Source organism: Papio anubis, chromosome 2 (genome assembly GCF_008728515.1).
Source record: "Papio anubis isolate 15944 chromosome 2, Panubis1.0, whole genome shotgun sequence".
In the NCBI taxonomy this organism is placed as follows: Eukaryota; Metazoa; Chordata; class Mammalia; order Primates; family Cercopithecidae; genus Papio; species Papio anubis.
Window position 1 is genome coordinate 139,863,786 of NC_044977.1, and position 23,008 is coordinate 139,886,793.

General features: G+C 37.3%; 1 long non-coding RNA gene across 1 annotated transcript; it reads left to right on the forward strand.

Annotated features, from left to right (window-relative positions):
* The first annotated feature begins 461 nt into the window (after positions 1 to 461).
* LOC103882267 lies at positions 462 to 6,451 on the forward strand. The gene is made up of 3 exons (XR_002520511.2): positions 462 to 984; positions 4,488 to 4,575; positions 6,033 to 6,451. It is a non-coding gene; the product is annotated as an uncharacterized LOC103882267 (long non-coding RNA).
* Positions 6,452 to 23,008: the final 16,557 nt, after the last annotated feature.

Sequence of the window (23,008 nt, forward strand, 5' to 3'; positions counted from 1 at the left end):
AAAGTCGTTAGTTTTGACAGAAGAATGAGTGGATAAGCATGGATCTAGGTTAGCACAGGATGAACATAAGTTGCTAGCAATATTGTAGTTCTTAGGTTGACTGTTATAAATGTTATTTTTCCTAATAAATTAATAGTCTGGGCTGGGCGTGGTGGCCTACTAATCCTGGCACTTTGGGAGGCCAAGGTGGGCAGATCATCTGAGGTCAGGAGTTCGAGACCAGCCTGACCAATATGGTGAAACCCTGTCTTCACTAAAAATACACAAATTACCTGGGTATGGTGGCGAGTGCCTGTAATCACAACTAGTCAGGAGGCTGAGGCATGAGAATTGCCTGTACCTAGGAGGCAGAGGTTGCAGTGAGCCGAGATCGTGCCACTGCACTGCACTCCAGCCAGGGCGATAGAATGAGACTCTGACTTAAAAAAAAAAAAAAAAAAAAAAAGGCTGTCAGTGGACCTTTTATGTACTTATTAATGATTTATTCAATTCTGCACACCTTATTTCCACAAGGAGAATTTTAAAATATGGTTACATTTTTACATTGTGATGTTCCCCACTCCACAGAAGCTGCTATTTAGAATGGAAGTTAGCTGACTTTTAAGCTACTCTGCTTCCCAGGGTTTAGAAAGACTTTCTGTTCTGGTTCTACCATATGGAAAACCAGAAGTTCTTTGGGAACCTCCAATGCAACTCTGGCATCATGAACCTTCCTTGGTATGTGTGGAAATAGAGAGTTCTCGATGCACAGCAAGACTTTTTTGTGTCAATTGGAGATACTTTGAATGTCGACATTTGAATGTCAAATGAATGAAAGTTCTTTCTCTTTAGAAAACCTTATTTTTGCAGCAATCATTCTGCATTGGAGCCTGTAAATCATTAAATCTAATTTTTTCATTTTTCAGATGACAAAGGTCAAACCCACAGAAGTTGGATTGCCTCCAGCAACGATCGTGTCACTGAAATGAAAGTCACTGGAAATCGGTCAGTTCCTATCTTTGGCCACACTGAAATCTGTGACTTTCCTTAATCAGTTTAAGACTTCAATCATCTGAAACAGCAGCAGGAGCTGTAAAGTAAACTAAATTGTGGTTTCCATGAGTCATTGATGCTCATCACAACTGGTTTCCTTTCAAACTCTAGTGGCACCTTTGGCCTCGATGGAATGCATTAAAATGTTCCTCTTTCTGACAGTGCACTTGCTTGCTTTCCTGTATACTCACTTTCCACTGGGCATATTCCAACCTCTGCGGGTTAGTGTTTTAATAGCTACCTTCCTCAGCCAGGAAGCAGCTTAAGCTACAATTCATTCATATTGGTAAAAATAGATCTTCCTGGAAACTACAATCTCCAAGTCACTTGAGAAAAACATCTGAAGAGCAGAAGGATGTAGATAAAACATAATAATTAAAGAAGAAAAACAAAGAATTTTATTTGCAAAAGGCCGATTCTGATTTCATTTTAACATTATGATCTTTATAGTGTTCTACTCAAACCTTAGGAATATCATTAAAAAACAACAAAATAAGAAACTCCCCCTAAAACCTCTAGCACTGTGGAGTCTAGATGAAACGTGTATGGCTTGGGAACATAAAGTTGATGAAAGAGAAGGCCATTTTGCATTCATTCATTTACTCATTTACCCATTCATTGATTACCAGGTATCTTCTTTTTATAAAGCACTGGATATTGATTGAAACCAGTTTAAAGCACAGCCTCTTGCTTCAAAAAGTTTATATCTAATAGGATTTGTTCCTTTATAATAAAGGAAAACCAATATTTTAATCTGCCACTAAACCACAGGAACATATCTTTCAACATATAATTGAACTTTGAATATCAAACTCATGAGAAAACACATTTGGGCATTTCTTTTTCTTTAGAACATTTACCTTGTGCTTAAAAGTTATATTTATAAATCGAACTGTTTAGGGTTCACCATGATTTTTTATGTGATAAAAGATATGAAAAACAGCACAAAACCAAAACCAAACATCATCAAAAACAAGAAAACTTCAAAAAGAGACAAATGCCCATAGAAAAATCATTAATTCATTGAATACATATTTAGTATTCCATGTTCAATATACTACATTTACTGCCACATGGAGGTATAAACATGATAAGCAAAATAATCTCCACCTTCCCAGTTTATAATTCTATTGAAAGATAAGAGAAATAAACATGCAGACATAAAACCCAAAAGATACTCGGTTGATTGTAGTGTCTCCTAAAACTCAAGTAAATATTAGGCTCTCTAACATCCTTTCTCAAACAACTTTATAATTTTTTTCCTTTTGTGGTGCATAACACAATTTGTGCTTATTTATTGACTTGCATAACTTTTTAAAATGTCGATGAACTCTGTTAGGCTATAAGTTCCATGAAGATAGAAATCATCTCTATCTTGCTGCCTGGGTTTTCTCATTCCTTAGCACATGGAAGCACTCCATAAATATTTTTAATGAATGACAAAATAAATGAATGGTAGGAGGATAATAACAATACCTTTATTTCAAGAAACACTATATAATAATAAAAAATAATGGCCAGTATGATAACGTTGAAAATGCTCAGATAACATTTAGGGGAAAAGATCAAACAGTGATGCAAAAGTATACCCAGAAAAGATCTCCAAGTAAAAATAGAGAAAATATATAAAATACTTTCTTTGGTAAAATATGAGCTAAATCATTTGCTCACATTATTTTCTACGTTTTCCAAATTTTCTAAAATGATCAAATTTTCCATTTAAGATAATGAATTACAAAAGGATACATTAAATGAAGTTGACAATAGGTCCATTACAGAGTTTGGGGGAAGTTCTAATGAGATTATAAAAGATTAAAGGAGATTATGGCTAAAGAGATTATGATCAGTGTGTTAATTCTGTCCTCTAGGGAAAATGCGTGAGATTAGTCATGACTCCAGATGGTGCCGGTACCTTCTGTATTAGGAGTTACAACTGTTAAAAAAATAAAGTTTACAGTAGCACTTAGTACATGTTATTTAGTAAATTCTAACTCGTCACAAAAAATTAGACTTAATTCATAGGCCAAGTTATTTTGATTTAAATTTAATAGTCAAGCTTACATTTTTCACTCAACACACAATAAAGTCATTCTAAATAGTAGTAAAATATAACTCATATAATGTAATTACCATGATTATATCTAGTGTCCTTGTTTTTCTGAGAGATACTAGTCTTGTTTGGTCACAAAGTTTCTATAAGCCAAAGAATAATAGTGTCAGAGGCATTCAAACTAAAGTGACCCCATTTTGAGTGAGGGCTAGGAAAATGAGGCTGAAACTTGCTGGGCTGCATTCCCAGAAAGTTAGGCATTCTTAGCCTCTAGATGTTTGTGGTTAAGGGAACAAATTAATAATGTTTACTAAAACACACCCAGACTTGGGAGCATCCAGATATCCTGATATCTGGATAACAAAGGCATTTCTAATTTTGTTTTAGAGAAAATAATATCAATTCTTGCAAAATACAGTACTTAGGGAAATTAATCCTTTATCACAAACCCTTGTAGCAGAACATATCTCCCCATATATGCAATGATTGTACCTAGGGTGGATGCGTTCCGGCTCTTATTTTCAGGTACATCCTACTCTGTCTATGGAGCAGCTGTCCTTTCGCCACTTTACTTTCTTAATGAACTTCCTTTTGCTTTGCACTGCGCACTTGCCCTGAATTATTTCTTATGCAAGATCCAAGAACCCTCTCTTGGGGTCTTGATTGGGATCCCTTTCCTGTAACAATAGTATTTGCACAAAAATTCTCAGAAATGTAATAAGACTTACTAGGTATAAACTGACAAGAAAAATTAACTAGCACTCCCTTTCCCACTGTGATTACTTTATGAAACATTTTAAACATATTACAAGTTGAAAGTATTTTACAGTGAACACCGATAGATCTACACTGTTTGTTGTTAACATCTTATTTTATTAGCTTTATTTCATATCTATATAGCAATTCTTCTAATATTCATCACCTAACAAATATTATTTTGCGATGTAGTTCAAAGCAAATGGCACTTTCCTCTACATACTTCAGATACACTGTTAACCAGAATTGGACATCTGTTTGTCGTATTTCCTTTTAATATAAGACCTACAATGAAATGGGCAAATCTTAAGTATATATTTGCTTAGCTATGACAAATAAATATTCTTGTATAACCAATAGCCCTATTAACATTTGTAATATTACCATCCTTTCCTAGTTAATCTCTACTTTCATTCTTTGAGGCAAGCACTGTCCTGATTTCATTATACCTAGATTAGTTCTGTCTATTCTAGAATTTGATATAAATAGAATCATACAGTATATACTCCTTGAATAAGGCTTCATTTACTTTGCATCTGGGTTATTGCAGTTTATGCCTATTATGATAAAGTTACTATAGAGATTGGTTCATAGGAGCTACTGTGATGATGATTGTTAACAGAGTAGACTTTGGTGATTTGATTTTCAGGCAGAAGACATGAGACAAGTAAAGAACAGGTCGAAGGAGGAATGGCATGGAGAGGCACAGATCCTCATGAGAAAAACTTTCTTGTCAGGTATGTTCAGAAGAGATAACACAAATTAGGTAGCATTTTTCTGAACCCATGAACATAAATTATCCCAACCCCTATTTATTATTCCCTGAAAGGATTTTGTCAGAAAGAGCAAAAACAATAACATAATAATTAATAATAATAACTTAGCCAGGCATGATGGCATGTGCCTGTAGGCCTAGCGCCTTCAGAGACTGAGGCATCAGGATTGCCTGGACTTGAGTCCAAGAGTTTGAGGCTGTATGTAGTGAGCTATGATCACAACACTACACTCCAGCCTGGGAAAGAAAGCAAGACTCTGTCCCTTAAAAAAAAAAAAAAAAAAAAAGAAAGAAAGAAAGGAAGGAAGAAAATAGATGCTAGTGAGTGTTGAAGACTATGGAGCAGGAATGTGTGGGGCATATGCCATTCAACTCCTACTGGAGGTGTGCAAAGGGGAGGGCTTTCCACGAAGCCTTCCTACCTGCAAAGTGTTTCCTATAGTTAGAACAATCATAACAACTGCCTTTGGAACAGGCTTTTGTCAACGATTTACCAGAAAACTCCAAAAAGGCTTGGCCACTTACCTGTTGAGGAACTTAGGGGTCTTTTTGATGTCTGCTCTTGGCATGCCAAACAGTAATTCACACAAAGATAAAAGCCTTTACAGCACTCAAAGGCTATTCTTAATAGATTAAAGCTTCATAGCTGGTTCAATGACAAAGGTCTTTCAATATATATTCTTTCTCCTCTAGAGTAACTATGTAATCATCCTGTGTAAATGATGAGAGAAAATTACACCAGCAGAAAGGAAACCAGAGTTTTATGATTTGAAGGCAAATGAAACAGACTGAGATGAAATTAAATGCCCAATATCATAGAGAGAATAGACATTTTGCTAGAATAAATTTATCATCCCCAATATCCCTTTATAATTTAAAAATGACCAGATAACTTTCTCATAGGCTTATGTTTTGTAGGCGACCCAGGTGTTATTGACTTCTGAGACAGCCCTTCCCCACCTAGACTTCCTTCTGTTCTATGACCAAGGTTGTCACACTAAGAAAATTTAAATATTCTCTGACCTTGCAGGAGAAAATTGAGGTAACATTGGAAGGTATTATTAGTAATCCAAGACAGGCCTAAAGTATAGTCACAACCCTCGAGAACTTCTAGTGTAGTACAGACTAAATTAATACAAGAGGGACCTTGAAAATTGTGAGGAAGTCTGAATAAGGACAATCAAAAAGTAAGGCATAGACTTGAAGTGCAATAGTAGGGTCAGTGGAAAGTCAAGCCCAAGGAACTAGTTAGACTTAAAATAGGCCTTAGAAGATAGGCAAGGTCTGACTAGGGTAAGATATATATATATATCCCACTCAGGACACAATTGGAAAGATCATATATCTAATTCAATGTTCAGTTACATTTTATCTGGACGTTGTAATGCACAATATGATGTGTCAGCAATTGCTTTTCAGGAATGAAGCACTTAGTTCCCTAAACCCTGACAGTGCTACTGGAAGATAGCTCCTTGTGATTCACCCTTATTGGGAATTTTCTTGACTGAAGAAAACTACCTCATCCAAAGCAATACTTCCTTCCAGGGATAGCCTGCATGCAGTAGCTCATCAATGAAAAGATATAAATGCTTGCCTCCCTTCCTCCAACTCAGCATGATTCTGTAGAACCATCCTCATTCAAATGCTCACCAAGAAGTCAACTGAGGCCTTTGTTGAGATTGTGACAGAGTTCAACCCTCTGCCCAGTCCAGCTTTCCTCCCTTCTCTTACACAGGTATTGATCCTAAGTATACTCCTTAATTTATATGCTGTGTGCTCATAGCCATCTTTGTGTGTGTGTGTGTGTGTGTTTTTAATGATTTTATTAAAGATAAATCTTGATTTCACATTTTGAAAGTCATCTCAATTTTTTAAACTTTTTTATTTTTCATTTTTTAATGTCTCTTTTTTATTTAAACAGTTTTTTGGGGAAACAGGTGGTGTTTGGTAAAACGAATAAGCTCTTTAGTGGCAATTTCTGAGATTTTGGTGTACCCATCACCCAAACAGTGTACACCGTACCCAATGTGTAGTCTTTTATCCCTTGCCACCCCTGACCCTTTCCCCTGAGTCCCCAAAGTCCAAGTATCATTCTTATGCCTTTGCATCCTCATAGCTTAGCTCCCATGTATGAGTGAGAACATATAATGTTTGGTTTTCCATTCCTGAGTTACTTCACTTAGAATAATAGTCTTCAATTCCATCCAGGTTGCTGCAAATGCCATTGTTTTGTTCTTTTTTATGGCTGAGTAGTATTCCATGGTGTGTGTGTGTGTGTGTGTGTGTGTGTGTGTGTGTGTGTGTGTATCTCATATATATATATCACATTTTCTTTATCCACTCATTGATTGATTAGCACTTGGACTGGTTTCATATTTTTAGAACTGTGAATTGTGCTGCTGTAAACATGCATGTGCAAGTATCGTTTTCCTATAATGGCTTCTCTTCCTCTGGGTAGATACCTAGTAGTGGGATCCCTGGATCAAACAGTAAATCTATCTTTAGTTATTTAAGGAATCTGCACACTGTTTTTCATAGTGGTTGTACTAGTTTACATTCCTAGCAACAGTGTAAAGGTGTTCTCTTTTTACCACATCCGCACCAACATCTATTCTTTTTCGATTTTTTGATTATGGTCATTCTTTCAGGAGTGAGGTGATATTGCATTGTGGTTTTAATTTGCATTTCTCTGATAATTAGTGATGTTGAGTATTTTTCTATATGCTTATTGGTCATTTGTATATCCTCTTTTGAGAACTGTCTGTTGATGTCCTTAGCCCACTTTTTATGAGATTTTTTTTTTTTTTTCTTGCTGATTTGTTTGATTTATTTGTAGATTCTGGATATTAGTTCTTTGTTGGATGTAGAGATTGTGAAGATTTTCTCCCACTCTGTGGGTTGTCTGTTAACTCTGCTGATTATTTCTTTTACTGTGTAGAAGCTTTTTAGTTTAATTAAGTCCCATCTGTTTATCTTCGTTGTTGTTGCATTTGCTTTTGGGATCTTGGTCATGAAGTCTTTGCCTAAGCCAATATCTAGAAGAGTTTTTCTGATATTGTCTTCTAAAATTTTTACGGCTTCAGGTCTTAGATTTAAGTCCTTAATCCATCTGGAGTTGACTTTTGTATAAGGTGTGAAATGGGGGTCCAGTTCCATTCTCCTACATGCGGCTTGCGAATTATCCCAGCACCATTTGTTGGATAGGGTATCCTTTCCCCACTTTATGTTTTTGTTTGCTTTGTCAAAGATCAGTTGGCTGTAAGTATTTGGCTTTATTTATTGGTTCTTTATTCTGTTCTATTGGTCTATATGCCTATGTTTATACCAGTACCATGCTGTTTTGGTGACTATGGCCTTATAGCATAGTTTGAAGTTGGGTAATGTGATGCCTCCAGGTTTGTTCTCTTTGCTTATTCTTGTTTTGGCTATGTGGACTCTTTTTTTGGTTCCACATGAATTTTAGGATTAATTTTTATAGTTCTGTGAAGAATGATGGTGGTATTTTTATGGGAATTGCATTGAATTTATAGATTGCTTTTGGCAGTCTGGTCATTTTCACAATATGGAGTCTACCAATCCATGAGCATGGGATACATTTCCATTTGTTTGTGTTTGTGTTATCTATGATTTCTTTCAGCAATGTTCTATAGTCTTCCTTGTAGAGGTATTTCACATCCTTGGTTAAGCATATTCTTAAGTATTTTATTGTTTTTGCAGCTATTGTGATAGGAGTTGAGTTCTTGATTTGAATTTCAGCTTAGTTGCTGTTGGTGTATAGCAGAGCTACTGATTTGTGTACATTAATTTTGTATCCTGAAACTTTGCTGAGTTTATTTACCAGTTCTAGAGCTCTTTGGATGAGTCTTTAGGGTTTTCTAGGTATGCAATCATATCATCAGCAAACAGTGACAGTCTGACTTCCTCTTTACTGATTTTGTTGCCCTTTATTTCTTTCTCTTGTCTGATTGATCTGGCTAGGAGTACCAGTACTATGTTGAATAGAAGTGGTGAAAGTTGGCATCCTTGTCTTGTTCCAGTTCTCAGGGGAAATGCTTTCAACTTTTCCCCCATTAAGTATAATACTGGCTTTGGGTTTGTTGTAGATGACTTTTATTACCTTAAGGTATGTACCTTCTATGCTGATTTTGCTAAGGGCTTTAATCATAAAATGACGCTGGATTTTGTCAAATGCTTTTTATGTGTCTATTGAGATGATCATGTGATTTTTCCTTTGAATTCTATTTATGTGGTATATCATGTTTATTGACTTACATATGTTAAACCATAACTGCATCCCTGGTATGAAACCCACTTGATCATGGTGGATTATCTTTTTGATATGCTGTTGGATTCAATTCACTAGTATTTTGTTGAGGATTTTTGCATCCATATTTATCAGGGATGTTGGTCTGTAGTTTTCTTTTTTTGTTATGTCCTTCTCTGGTTTTGGTATTGGGGTGATATAGGCTGACACTGGCTTCATAGAATGATTTAGGGAGGATTCCCTCTTTCTCTATCTTGGAATAGTGTTAATAGGATTGATACCAATTCTTCTTAAATGCCTGATAGAAATCAGCTGTGGATCCATCTATCCATCTGGTCCTGGCCATTTTTTTTTTTTTTGAGACAGAGTCTCAAAGTCCAGGCTCAAGTGCAGTAGTACAATCTCGGCTCACTACAACCTCCACCTCTCAGATTCAAGCCATTCTTCTGCCTCAGCCTCCTGAGTAGCTAGGACGACAGTCCTATGCCACCATGACTGGCTAATTTTTGTATTTTTTAGTAGAGACATGGTTTCCCATGTTGACCAGGCTGGACTTTTTGTTGTTGGCATTTTTTTTTATTACCATTTCAATATCACTACTTGTTATTGATCTGTTCAGAGATTCTATATCTTCCTGGTTTAATCTAGGAGAGTTATATATTTCCAGGAATTTATCTGTCTCCTCTATGTTTTCTAGTTTATGTGTATAAAGATGTTCATAGCAGCCTTGAACAATCTTTTGTATTTCTGTGGTATCGGTTGTAATATCTCTCATTTCGTTCCTAATTGAGCTTATTTGGATCTTCTCTCTTTTCTTGGTTAATCTTGCTAATGGGATGTCAATTTTATTTATCTTTTCAAAGAACAAGCTTCTTGATTCATTTATCTTTTACATATATTTTTTGTTTCTATTTCATCTAGTTCTGCTCTGATCTTTGTTATTTCTTTTCTTCTGCTGGATTTGGGTTTAGATTGTTCTTGTTTCTCCAGTTCTGTGAGGTATGACCTTAGATTGTCTATTTGTGCTCTTTCAAGCTTTTTGATGTAGGCATTCACTGCTATGAACTTTCATCTTAGCACTGCTTTTGCTGTATCCCAGAGGTTCTGGTACGTTTTGTCACTATTACCATTTAGTTCAAAGACTTTCGCAATTTCCATCTTGATTTTATTGTTCACCCAGCGATCATTTAGGAGCAGGTTATTTAGTTTCCATGTATTTGCATGGTTTTTAGGGGTCCTTCTGGAGTTGATTTCCAATTTTACTCCACTGTGGTGAGAGAGAGTACTTGATAAAATTTCAATTTTCTTAAACTTACTGGGACTTGTTTTATGGCCAATCACATGGTCTATCTTGGAGAAAGTTGCATGTGCTGATGAACAGAATATATATTCTGCAGTTGTTGGGTAGAATGCTCTGTGAATATCTATTAAGTCCATTTGTTGCAGAGTATAGTTTAAGTTCATTTTTCCTTTGTTGACTTTCTATCTTGATGACTTGTCTAGTGCTGTCAGTGGAGTATTAGAAACTCCCATTATTATTGTGTTGTCATCTGTCTCATTTCTTAGGTCTAATAGTAATTGTTTTATACATTTGAAAGCTCAAGTATTAGGTGCATACGTACGTGGAACTGTGATATTTTCCTGTTGAACTAGTCCTTTTGTCATTATATAATGTCCCTCTTTGTCTTATTTAACTGCTGTTGCTGGAAAGTTTGTTTTGTCTGATATAAGAATAGCTACTCCTGCTTGCTTTTGGTATCCATTTGCATGGAATATCTTCTTCCCCCACTCTACCTTAAGTTTAGTGAGCCCTTATGTGTTAGGTGAGTCTCCTGAAGACAGCAGAAACCTGGTTTGTGAATTCTTATCCATTCTGCTATTCTGTGTCTTTTAAGTGCAGCATTTAGGTCACTTACATTCAATGTTACTACTGAGATGTGAGGCACTATTCTATTCATCGTACTATTTATTGCCTGAATATCTGTTTTTTTTTTTCCATTGTGTTATTGTTATATAAGTCCTGTGACACTTATGCTTTAAGGGAGTTGTATTTTGGTGTATTTTGAGAATTTGTTTCAAGATTTAGAGGTACTTTTAACAGTTCTTGTAGTGCTGGCTTGATAGTGGTGAATTCTCTCAGCATTTGTTTGTCTGGAAAAGATTGTATCTTTCCTTCATTTATGAAGCCTAGTTTCACTGGATGCCAAATACTTGGCTGAAACTTGTTTTGTTTAAGGAGGCTAAAAATAGGACGCCAGTCCCTCCTAGCTTGTAGGGTTTCTGTTGAGAAAACTACTATTCATCTGATAGGTTTTCATTTATAAGTTACCAGGTGCTTTTGTCTCACAGCTCTTAAGATTCTTTCCTTTGTCTTGACTTTTGATAACCTGATGACTATGTGCCTAGGCAATGATCTTTTTGCAATGAATTTCCCAGGTGTTCTTTGAGCTTCTTGTGTATGGATGTCTAGATCTCTAGCAAGGTCAGGGAAGTTTTCCTCAATTATTCCCTCAAATATGTTTTCCAAAGTTTTAAATTTCTCTTCTTCCTTGGGAACTCCAATTATTCTTAGGTTTGGACATTTAACATAGACCCAGACTTCTTGGAGGCTTTGCTCATTTAAAAAAAATTCTTTTTTCTTTGTCTTTGTTGATTTTGGTTGATTGGAAAGCCTGTGTTTAAACTCTGAGGTTCTCTTTTTTGCTTATTTGATTCTATTACTGAGACTTTTCAGTGCATTTTGGATTTCTCTAAGTGCATCCTTGATTTCCAGAAGTTGTGATCTTTTTAATTTATGCTGTCTATCTCACTGAATAATTTTTCCTTCATATCCTATATCATGATTTTATTTCTTTAAGTGGGACTTCATCTTTCTCTGGTGACTTCTTGATTAGCTTAATAATTGACTTTCTAAATTCTTTTTCTGGAAATTCAGAGATTTCATCTTGGTTTGGCTCCACTGCTCGTGTCTGATATGATCATTTGGGGATGTTAAAGAACTTTGTTCTGTCATATTACCAGAATTGTTTTTCTGGTTCCTTCTCATTTGGGTAGACTATGTCAGAGGGAAGATCCAGGAGTCAAAGATTGCTGTTCAGATTCTTTCATCCCATGGAGTGCTTCCTTGATGTGGTGTTCTCCCCTATCCCCTAGGAATGGGGCTTCCTGAGAGCCTAACTATAGTGATTGTTTTTGCTCTTCTGTGTCAAGCCACCCAGTGCAGTTACTGGGCTCTGGGCTGGTAATGGGGAGTGTCTGCAAATAATCCTGTGATATGATCCATCTTCAGGTCTTGTGGCCATGGAGACCAGCACCTGCTTTGGTGAAGTTATCAGGGGAGTGAAGTGGACTTTGTGAGCATCCTTGGTGGTGTTTTTGTTTAGTGTGCTGGTTTTGTGTTGGTTGGCCTTGAGCCAGGAGGTGGCTCTTTCAAGAGTTCATCAGCTGTGGCCCTTTAGGGAGAATGCAAACTTGCCCTATGGATATCTGTTTAAATATGCAGGTTTCTCAGGTGATGGGCAGGGCTATAAAACTCCCAAGAGATTATGACCTTTGCCTTTGGCTGGCAGGGTGGATAAAGAAAGACCACCAGGTGAGGGCAGGAATAGCCATGTCTCAGCTTAGCCTCTGCTTTGGCAGGACTTGCTGCTACAGTTGCTGTGGGGGAAGGTGGTGTGGTTCCCAGTCCAAGGGAATTATGTTCCTAGAGGGATTGTGGCTGCCTCTTCTGAGTCATACAGGTCACCAGGGAAGTGGGGGAAAGCTGGCAGTCACAGGCCTCATCCTGCTCCCACACAGCCTGCAGTCCTAAAGGCCAGTCTCACTCCCACTGTGTCTCCCCAACAGCACCAAGTCTATTTCCAGGCAGCCAGTGACCAGGACTGAGAACTTACCCCAGACCATGAGCCTCCCTGTTGAGAAAGCAAACAGACTCACAGTTTTTTTGGCATCTCAGGGAGCCTGCAGCAGTGATCCAGTTCCTTCAAAGGGTCTGTGAATTCTCTCAGCTTTCCTGGCATGTTTCTTCAGTAGTTCTTGGAGCAAAAGTTCACAATGTGAGTCTCCACATGCTGCTCTGTCTGACCAAGAAGGAACTGCAAGCTAATCCTGCCTCCTAACTGCCATCTCAATCCCTCTTAATATCCATCTTGATGTCTGTTCTTGGCAAACTCAACCTATGACAAGTGATGGTCCATGGCAAGAAAGTATAACAAAGTAGATACTAAGATTTTGGAGCTTGATCTACTACTCATACAGGAACAACAAATAATCCCCTGGGATAAAGCAGCAGTGCAGTTGTTCACTGGGGTGAACTGGGATGCTCTATCAATGGGGGAGAATACATTAGTTGGTAAATATATCAGATATTTGATAAATGTGAGTAAAGTAATACCTATGAAGACAATGAAATTAAATTGATATTGCCAAACTCAGTTGAAGTTCTGGGAAAAGATAACAAAAAGTTGAGACTCATTAATTAACAATTAAATTTTAGTGTGAAAGCAGAGGGTCTTGTTGGCAACATATAAAAAGTCTTACATATCTTGTACTAAAAAGTAGAAAATGCTGAGGCCCAGGCCCAATTTTTTATTCTGAGTAGTCAAATTCCAAAAAAAGTTTAAAGTTACAGCCAAGGTTATTTGGCTATGCCATACTCAAGAGTCCTTTTTGGGAAATAATGAAAAATCTGGTTCATAGGATAAGGACATCTATGTTGACTCATATGAAAATATTTAGTCCCCCAAATTTCTCTGGAGTCTGAGCCTACAGAAATGCTATCACTCCCCCCTTAAAGATGCTGCAGGGGCCTTTCTCTTTATAGACAATGTTTCATTCCCCACTTCTCCCAACCTGCTAGTTTGGTATCTTCTCCAGCCTTCCCTTCTGCCTGCTAGGCTAATAACTATGGTGTTGCTCTAGTATAACCAGAGATATTCTATGACTACTAACGGAAAAATGAAATCTTTTCCTGACTACTCATTGATATGGATTCTGAGGCTGCTGGTCTAAGTTGGGGCAGAAAATGCATTTAGAACAAAGAATACACACACACACACACACAGACACACACACACACTTCTACACACTTCTTAAATACAGAGTTTAACACCCTGGGAAATGGTACACACATCCAGATGGCTTTGAGAAGCATGGAAAAATGATGGCTACATTATGTAAAATGGAAATGCCAGAATTGCCTTCACAGATGTTGAAAGAAGGAGTTGAAAGGTCCAGAGAAGTAGGCATTTTAGAGTAGATATATTTTGTGTGACTATAAACGCCTCCAGAGGACTCTGGTCCACACAATAACCCAAAGGAAAGTACTGATGGGCGGGCTCCAGCATTAATAAGTTCAGTGGAGGCACTCCTTTCTAAGTCAAGGCTGAGAGTAGCATTTGCAGAAATAGACTCATCAATTGCACTGGGGAATGATAACAATTGGAAACAGTAAAAGTCAGGTGGCAGGGTGTAAACTGCACAATACAGGCCAGTGTAGTTACCATGATAAATAGCATGAATAGTAGTTACCATGATGGAGTGGCGGCAACAAGAGTCTGACTTTTAAGAGTTTAAGAAGATGGTTAAATGCACATGGTGAGCGATCCTCTTCAAGCATAACAGCAAGGAGCTACATGGAATCACTCCCCAGTTCCTTGCAGGAAGCAGGGAAGAAGAGAAGTCAGCATCTTGCTGTGGGTAATTGATCCTGAGCACCAGCTGGGGGCAGAGCAGTTGTTACAGTGGGCACAGGAAATAATACTTTTGTCACCCGCATGATCCACTTGGGTACTTCTTGGTACTCCCTTTCCCAGTTTTTAATGTTAATAGACAAGTTCAGCAATACTGCCCTTAGAAAGATACAGGGACAATGGGCTCAGTCACTTTAGGAATCAGGATCTAGAAGCCTAGAAAGAAAATTTTGTTTAAAAAATTGATAAAACTGCCTAGGGAAAGATTATAGCAGATGCATAAACACTATTTACCACTTGAAAAAGTTGAATCCACAGAAACCACAAATCCAGAGCAAGGGAGACCAGTGAAAAAAGAGGAATCTTAGATTATTGTTGGAGGCACTTTCTTCTTTCCCACCACTGAGTTTTCCTGTCTCTCTTCTTTGTCCCCAGATAACTGGCTTACTTAATCAAGGGCAGATGCTATGCTGTTCTAAATGCATGGAAAAAAGATTTACTTCCAAAATGGACCTCTAAAATCTTCCTGTTTTTAAAAGAACATTGAAAAAATGGTTTTGAGTTTTATGCAGGTTGTCTTTTTATATTATTTTAAATCCCTGTGCTCTGCTTACACGGATAACGAAACAATAAATTACCATGTAAGGTGATTGTTCATAATACAACAAATGTGAAACTCAATCTCTGTCTCTATTATATATATAACATTCTATTTTTCTAACAGGACACTGAGGTTCTCAGTTTAGTGGCTTGTTAGGATTGAGCACTCCCTCATTCCCAAGAGTAGTTATGATTATGGCAAACAGCCTATCTTTGATGCCAGTGAAAGCTTGATTCAAAAAGGATACATGACTGGAGTCAGTTGATTCAAAAAGGACACATGACTGGAGTCAGGTCAGAGTTGTCCACACAGTTCCTTCCTTCCTTCCTTCCTTCCTTCCTTCCTTCCTTCCTTCCTTTCTTTCTCTTTCTTTCTTTCTTTCTTTCTTTCTTTCTTTCTTTCTTTCTTTCTTTCTTTCTTTCTTTCTTTCTTTCTTTCTTTTTTTTCTTTCTTTCTCCTTCCTTCCTTCCTCTCTCTCTCTGTTTCTCTCTCTCTCTCTCTTTCTCTCTCTCTCTCTCTCTCTTTCTTTCTTTCTTTCTTGTCTGGCTCTGTCACCCAGGCTGGAGTGCAGTGGTGGGATCTGGGCTCACTGCAAGCTCCGCCTCCCGGGTTCACTCCATTCTCCTGCCTCAGCCTCCCAAGTAGCTGGGACTACAGGCGCCCGCCACCACACCTGGTTAATTTTTTGTATTTTCAGTAGAGACGGAGTTTCACCATGGTCTCGATCTCCTGACCTCGTGATTCGCCCGCCTTAGCCTCCCAAGGTGCTGGGATTACAGGCGTGAGCCACAGTGCCCAACCCCACACAATTTCATTCCTTGGCCGAAAGATCAGGGAAATGAACTCTTGTTTTCCAGAGACTTTTAAAAAGAGGAAACATGAGCCCCATGAAAGCCTCACCTGAGAATGAAACCAGCACCAAGATGACAAAGCTGAAGCCCATTTGAACTTTGAATAAAGTCTCCTCTAAATCTAACCTTGAATTGCTCACGTCCCTGAGTCAATAAATTTTGGGTTTGTTTGTGCTTAATTTAGCATGGATAGAGTTTTCTGCTATTTACAACTCATAGTATCTTAACTTATATATCCTTAAGGAGTACTGTCACAAAGCACAGACAATCACAGCAACTTATGTGCAAAGGGAGAGAAATTTGGAAAGGCCCCTTCCATATTGAGTTTTGGGACCCAGGGTCCTGGAGTTTCTTGCCAAAACAGCTTCAATCCTGCTTCAAGGTCCCATGTAGCCCTTCTTCCACAGATCTCTTCTCTCAAGACATGATAGCACTACTGTATGTATTAGCCCAAGTTGTGAGAGGGTTTTGCTAAGAGATTCTTATTGAAAGGATGTGCAGGTTAGGATATTCCTGTGTATGTAAGACCCCTCCCAGTTGTAGATGGAGTATGGCACCACATGGATTGGAAGAGAAGGAGGTGACCTTTGGGTTCCCACACGTGTTTCTACTATAAGATTGCTACAAAAGTATTTGCGGTTTCTGTCATTACGTTCAAGGGCAAAAACTGCAATTACTTTTGCACCAACCAATATATGCACCCTGCCATTCACTTTTATTAGAGTAGTGTTTTTCTCATTGTTCTTCATAGCACTAAATTCTTGATGCGGAAAGCCACAGAAACATCTAGATCATGCCATTATGTATTGTATTTATGATTTTTCAGACTCATTTGGTTCCTCAATGCTGCTTAACTAACATTCTTCCTAGTTTATTCCACAGCAGTAAATCTTCAAACACTCTGTACCATCTGTTCCTTATTCTTGGCAGATAACCCAGCTCCCATTTTCAGAGCAAATAGAGAAAATTTAGCTTGATTTTCTTTCTTGCCATGCTTATTATATCTTACTCCTTATTTTTACTTTCTACCTCAAAGATTAGGAAGTTTAGAAGCATCATTAAGAGCACAGGCTTTTGTGTTACATAGACTCAGATTTGATTCTTAGTTCAAATATTTATTATTCGTGTGACTTTTGACAGATTATTCAATTTTTAAAGTAACTCTCCTTCTATATATCATAGTTAATAATAATAATAATCATGAAATTGTTAATGAATTTGAAGAGAAAATACATTAAAGGTTGACAACAGAATGCTTGCACGTGCAAAATGTTTAATAGCTATTAACTTTATTAAGTGTTAAACTTTTAATTACAATACAAGAAAAAATTCTAAGGGAAACTTCTATATATATGTTCTGAATTAGAACCACTAATTAGAGCCACCATTAGACCTGAGCAAGTAGGTTGCTGCACTAGAACCTATGCCTGAGGTTACCTATGCTTCTGAGTGCCTTATTAATTTTTTTTTTTTTTTAATCCCCAGCTACTATTCTTGGGATCATCTAGAACTGGCAGTGCCATCTGGGTGGGATTTCCTGAGCCCAGATCTGGTCATGCATAGGTCTGATTGTTGGATGTACTAAATGTGCAATGTTCTAAGTCTCTCTTGAGTGGCTTGGACTGGCCAGGGCCCACAGTGCAGTCTGGGTGGTGTACACCAAGCCTGGACCAGCTTTCCAATTTCTCCTCTTTGGAACATTCCTTGGCCCTCTGTCTCACTTATGGGGTTGACGAAATATACCAATGGACTCCAAGACTCATGCCTATAAGCCAAGAGGTGTCCTGCTGGGCCAAGTTCTTCCACTAGCTGGTGAAGTATTTCTTTCATGAGATAATGCAAGATTGGTATACAAGAATGGTGATTTGAGGTGACTCTCAATTATCTTGGACATAAGATATGTTCAGACCTCTGGGCTACAATAGTTCATTTGCTAATTTTTAAGCTTGAACTGGGTTGGGAGGTCTGTAAGTTGGTTCTCACCCATATTTATTCCCACTGCAGTCCTACCTCTTGTCTACAGCACTCAAGGGGTGGTGACTGGAATTCTTTACCATGTGTATCCCTTATCTCTGACACCTAGGATGGTCATGTCATCTCCTCCACAGTCCTCTGGGGTAGCTAGCTGTACCTATCTCTTCCAGGGGCTTTTAAGACCAGTCTCCTGCAATGCCACTGGACTCTTGTTGATATCCTATCTTGTCTCTAATGTATGTAGCAATAGTGTGCTCTCCTGGTTCACTCTCTTAAGATGTACTGTGAAGGATAGATATTCCCTGTGCAAATTGGGCTACTTTTCCCAATTTGCTCGTGAACCCCTCACCTATCCTCTTTGCTGGTGATAGTGTGTGAAAGTTAGAGGTGCAGTCAACAATGAAAGAGATAACAAACACAGAAATTACAGCCAAAAGATTTCAAGAGAAGAGATGAATGGAAGATATGTTGTTCAGTAGTTATACTATAGATTTCTGAATGACACGTTTACATAATTAGAAAACTAATTATTACTCATATTTCAGTATACCCTGGGTAAGACTTACATTTGTGGTCATCATCAAAGATGCAGAGTCACAATTTTTGAAACAATTAACAGACACCAATATTTATAGGTGGCACAATGATTAATGCAGTACCATGAGCAAAGATCATTAAAATATGGTATTAGGGAACAAAAGAGGCAAGAAATCTCTATTATTTCAATATAAAATGTTTGGAAGAACCATGGCATTATGAGTAGCAACAGCATTGCTGTCTTTCTTTTTATTATGGGAGATATTAAATGAGCTGTAAATGGTACATTACATAATAACAGATTCATTTTATAATAAAGAGATGGTCTCTAGATTGGAACAGAAAGAGATAGTGCCTGGCTATTATAAAGAATCTTTAAGTCAGCTGACTGGACAATAACTACATATGTAAGGACCTCCTTCCTACTCTTTATACTACTTTTTTGTTGATAAATTATTGTATTCCACATGGGCCCTTGAGTTTTATAATACATTTTAAATCAGGTTGTTTTTGTAAACATAGTCCCCTCAAAAACTCTTTGTTATAGCTCCCACACATCTCAGGGCTGCTGCTCTTGACTGCATCTAGCCATGCAGGCTATTACAGTCACACCTGCAATTATAGGGGGGGCCCATTCTCATAGACTTTAAAGACGATGGTACCAAATTGTTCAATGGAGACTGATTTCATCTTTTAAGGCCTTCTCTGGCAATCCTGTCCTGTGAGTATTTCCTTTCTGCCTTAGTATTTTTCTTTATCTTTAAAACATTATTTTTTCTTAATTCTTGAATCTTCTAAAAGGACACTGCTGTACTTCTCCCTCACCAGCACTATACAGTCAGCCACAAAATCCAACAATGCCACTTCAGCCACAATTCACCAATCCATCCCATTCTGCCCATTTTCTTCACTATGGACCAGGTTATTTACATTGGCTTCTCCTCTGCAGCTCTCTCTTCCAAATCTCCACTCTTATATAAAGGACAATATTGTCCTCAAATAAGCAATTTTATTATGTAGAGCTAAATTTTCCAGACTTCAAGATAAAATTTAACATTTTCAGTAAGGTACACAGGGCCTTTGACAATCTCATCCAGGCCCTCATTTTTTGTTTAATCTCTTAATGCTAACACCACATATTTGATACATCATTCCTATAATCATCCTCTGAACAGAAAATATACCTTAAATATTTTGCTGATCCTTTCTCCCTAGAATGTCTTTGCTTACATTGCATGTGTGCTCAGATCCACTCACCTTATAAAATGCAGCTGAGCAAAGCATTTATCTGCAATGTTTTACCAGGCCTTTCTGGGCAAGTTTAGCAGATCCCTCCATCATACCTCCTGCTGTTATGTATTTATCACACTACATGTGAAATTACCTGCTTGTGTGTCTGTCATTAGGCTAGACTGTGAGTTCCTTGGAGTGTGAAACTCTGTTTTATTCCTATTTATATTTCTAAACCATGAGGAATAAGTGTCATTAAATGTATATGGATGAATGAATAAATTCCCCACAATTCTCACATGTCTTTTCCTTAATCTTTTCTTCGTAGAAGTGTTTTCCAGCTGATTATAATACACTCATAAATAAATGTAGCATAGATATAACTCAGCATTTTCACAAGTATTCATTAAGAAATTATTAAAGTACAATTAACAAAATATATAAAGAAAGTTGAAAGTGGCCAAATGGCTGAATATTCTGTGAAAGGATTTAAATTAAATACTTTTTATTCTGGCTATTCCTGCAGGGCAGCTTTCTGTCATTGAACCTTCTTTCTGGATCCCTTCTATAATACCAAGAGAGAGAGTTGAGGAACTGATGCTAGGAAACCCATCAGCAGATGACAAACCTAAATTTTAATAAAAAGATAATCCAAATGCTAATGTGGAAAAGTATTAAAAACCTATCAGAAATCAAGCAAGAAGATACAGAAGAAATAAGAGCATATGAGTATTAATGTTTAGGGTAAGCAGTGGATTTAGAAACCAGAAGGCAGCTTGAAGACTATTTGAAAAGGAGAGAGGGTAAAACAAAGTAAGGAAGCTAGATGAAGCCCTAACAGGTATGAAGGTATTGAATGATCCACGGGAACCAAAAATGAAGAGCAAACCAAAGAATACTACAAAAATAAGTTTTCAAAAATCAAGAGGTTTGAAAAATCAAGAGACCTTTGCATTTAATGACAAGGTACTGACCTAGCTCTTCCTGTTTTTCTGCCTTAAGGCAAGTATACTGTCTAGAAAGATACATTTATTAAGGAGAGCTCAAAGTAGCCTTAATGAGAGAAAAAGAATTGCTTCATTTTTAAAATCTTGAGACTGCACATTAAGGTGGTTTAAGAATTTCATAATTTATTATACTCAAATGGTTATACTACATCAAATATGCAGCAAAAATATAAATGTAGACAAAGAAAACAGCACAACTAGGCTGTAGATAAAACAAAAAATATACGACAATTTTTAAAATAATAAGGGAAAAAATAAGTAGAGATGAAAAAGAATAGACTTGCTTAACTTGGAGACATCCTACAGGTAATAGCAGTGGAGTGAGACTCTCTCATAAGACAATAGGGACAAAGGCACCATAGAAGTTGGTTATATGGAACCAAGGTCACTGTAAAAGCCAGGAGATGGCAGGAAGGAGTAGGGGCAAGAACAGAAGGTATGCTTAGAACTCTGGTTTCTAGAGAGCTGAGAGCCTGGGGAGGTGAGAGGACACTGCCATCGTTATGACCAGTGATTGAAGCAAGGGTGAGTGATGGCCACAATTCATCATGGGGCTGTGCCCCGAGCTACTATTTGAAAACCTGGTTCTAGATTGGAAACCCGCAGATTTGAGCCACACCAAATCTGTTAACCAGCAATAGGTGTGCAGATGGGCAGAGGTAGAATATATTTTTAAAAAACCACACACACAAAATACCCAAATACCTTCCCAAGCAAAATGAACCTACAAAGCAAATATTACAAATACAAAAAGAAATTTAATGATAAGAATTAAATATAAATGGCTACAAAGTATAATAGCCATTAGGGTGGCTACCACAGGAAAAATAGAAAATGACAAGTGTTAGCCAAGATACGGAGAAATTGGAACCCTTCTGCATTGCTGGTAGGAAAGTAAAATGGTGTAGCTGCAATCCAAGCGTCCGTTGATGAACAAATCGATAGACTAAATGTTACTGCAATATGCATACAATAGAATAGTATTCAGCCCTCAGAGTAAGACAATTCTGACACATGCTACAACATGGAAGAACCATGAAGACATTATACTGAGTGAAATAATCCAGTCACAAAAGGACAAATACTGTATGATTAGACTTAGATGAGTTACTGGAGTAGTCAAAGCCATTGAGACAGAAAGTAGAATGGTGCTACCAGAGGCTGGTGGGGAAGGAGGAACAAGGAGTTAGTATTTAATGGATACTGAATTTCAGTTTGAGAAGAAAAACTAAAGTCCAGGAAATGCATAGCCATGATGATGTCTCAGCAATGTGAAAGTACTTAATGCCACTGAACTGTACACTTAAAAACAGTTGAAACAGCAATTATTATGTTGTATATATTTTGCTAAAATAAAAAAGAAAAAAGATAGCACACAAAATTAAATACAAAAATATTAAGTTATTCCAGGTAATATAATATTGAACTGTCTGATAAAGTCTCCAATAAGTATAATGAGAATGCTGACACAGATGTCCGATGGGAATACATTTGTACTCATAATGTCAGCAGGACCCAAGGTCTTATTAGTTTTCTGTAACACCATGCATGATATATACATTTTACCATTTCATATATATCATCTCATGGACACAAAAGGACTGTTGCATTTCTAGAATTATTTCCACAATGAAGACAGGAAAAAGCTAGAAAGAGGTAACAGGCTTTCTTTCAGAGACCTAATTTAATCAGGAAGGGAAAGTCTCTTTAAATTACATCCTGACACACTTCTCTCTCCATTGTCAATGCCAATGCCTAGCTTTAGATAATCATCAAAGGGAATGAGATGACCTCAACTGGTTTAGATCCATCATGATTTGTCATATGGAGAGGTTAGCTTCCTCCCCTTCATCTCCTGTCACTTTCTGGGAAATGAAGGTTATGTTGCGTATAAGGAACAGGGAAATGGCAGTTGGGTATATAATAAAGAGGCTGACACATATTGCAAGAAGAAAAATGAACCCAAAATAAGTTGTGAGATATAAGAAAAAATAACACATGAAGACATTGATAAATTGTACTGCTAAGCCTTATATTTTGTTATACAAAATCTACTTTATAGTGTTTGCTTACAAATAGGAATAAATGAATACATAAATGAACAACTGAATTACTTTACAACCAAATAACAAGGGTCTGCTTAATTGGTAATTAATACATGATAAAGTCCTTTTTGTGTTTAGGAGGAAGACTGAAATATTAAATAACAAAGATTTAGTTGGAAAAAATATAGTTAATAAA